General features: G+C 43.3%; 1 pseudogene; it reads right to left on the reverse strand.

Annotated features, from left to right (window-relative positions):
- Positions 1-237: 237 nt before the first annotated feature.
- Positions 238-1,184, reverse strand: LOC143682402 (oxidative stress-responsive serine-rich protein 1 pseudogene; annotated as a pseudogene).
- Positions 1,185-1,616: the final 432 nt, after the last annotated feature.

The raw sequence follows: 1,616 nt of genomic DNA on the forward strand, positions 1-1,616 counted from the left end.
ATTATTTGCTTCTGCAGAGGTAAGGGGCCAGGGGCCAAGTCTAACACTGCAACCCACTGACTCCCAGAGCTAATTTTTACTTCTTCTTCTTTTTTTAAGATGCCAAGAAATGTTTTTCTTGCAAGCACAGTGAGCAGGAGATGTCTTCTTATACAATATGGCTGCAAGGTCTGCCATTAACTAAGTCTCTTTGACAGCCTGTCAGTGGTATAAAGCATATTAATTAGCTTCTTTCTATCAGGTACACATCATTTCTGCCATATGGGATACTTTCTTGGGAATATATAAGTAATATTCCTTGTAGCCAGACAGGTCCTCAATGGTCACACCATCTGCATAGACTCGAGTGCGCTCAGAGCAGGAGCAGGGAGAGTCAGACAGAGTTCTAGTGTGGAGCAACTGAGAGTAGCACTCAAATGCAGATCTTCATTGTGGGCCCAAGGGAGGGACATACTGCAGGCCTGGAAAGGAATAGGCTTCCATATCATGCCATCGCTTACACTCCTTGTCTATGCGCATGCGTGGCTTGGACTGATTTAGCTTCAAAACAGACTGAAAGTCAGAGAGGCCACTGACCTTGAGACTTGCTTGGGAGATGAATATCATCAGAAGAATCCTCCTTTTTACTCTTTGATGGGAGCCCTGGAAGCACAGTTCTCAAAGGTTCAATGACTGCCTCTGTGTGATTAGCATCAAGAGAAGAAACAGAGCATTCTCTTGCACTGAACTCTTTAAGGGTTGAAATTTCCAGCCCACTGCTGCCATCAGGGGAGTCATTCTGGCTTTTGTACTTGAGCTGGTTGCTGGTACAAGTTATTGTTCTGCAATGTATAAACTTTAGAGGATGACAGACAGGAGACTTAGAGTGTTAAAGACTCTGGGCTGTCACTGTTCCTCGTGAAGACTTCCTTGTAGACCCATGACAACTGTCGTTAGATGCATGTGGTTTAAGATTTGGTATCATCTGCAGCTGTTCTGTCTTACGCTCTAAAACCTGGATTGTCCCTCACAGACAGCAATACTATAGACCCTGATGCATCCACTCTTAATTTCTTGAAAGCTGTTTGTAGACTCTCCTTCTCTCCATCCTTGGTTTCAAACTTTATTATGAAAGTTTTTACACTACTATGGATGTTCCTGTTAATACTCCGCGCAACTAGGGAGCTCCGGTGACTGGGTCTCATCAGTTCAGATTGTCTCTCCCCAATAGCGGTGTTTGACTGACCTGGATTCAAATCTGTAAAGTGGGCAGCTCTCTCTACTTCCCCTTTTATACTGCATTACCTACCCTTCTCCCCAGCTCATCACATATTTTCTTATTACTTTGTCTTTTATACATATGCATAAGCATGTTTAAAAATGGCATCTAAACTCTTCCTAGAGGTGGGAAATTTAGTATTATAATGGGCCAGAGTTTATCTTAGAACAGGGTATTCTTTTTTGCTTGCTCCAAAGTCTGGTTTGAACTGGCTTTGCACCTATAATTCTTGATCAGGATACCCTGACCATGGATCCTGGATGCTGCAGGTGTTTTTTTCACTTGTTTTTCCATCCTTGTCTTTGGTTGGCTGGATAAAAAGAATTCAACAATGTTAGCCTGGGTGGTGGAGGGGCCA

Source organism: Tamandua tetradactyla, chromosome 1 (assembly GCF_023851605.1).
Source record: "Tamandua tetradactyla isolate mTamTet1 chromosome 1, mTamTet1.pri, whole genome shotgun sequence".
In the NCBI taxonomy this organism is placed as follows: Eukaryota; Metazoa; Chordata; class Mammalia; order Pilosa; family Myrmecophagidae; genus Tamandua; species Tamandua tetradactyla.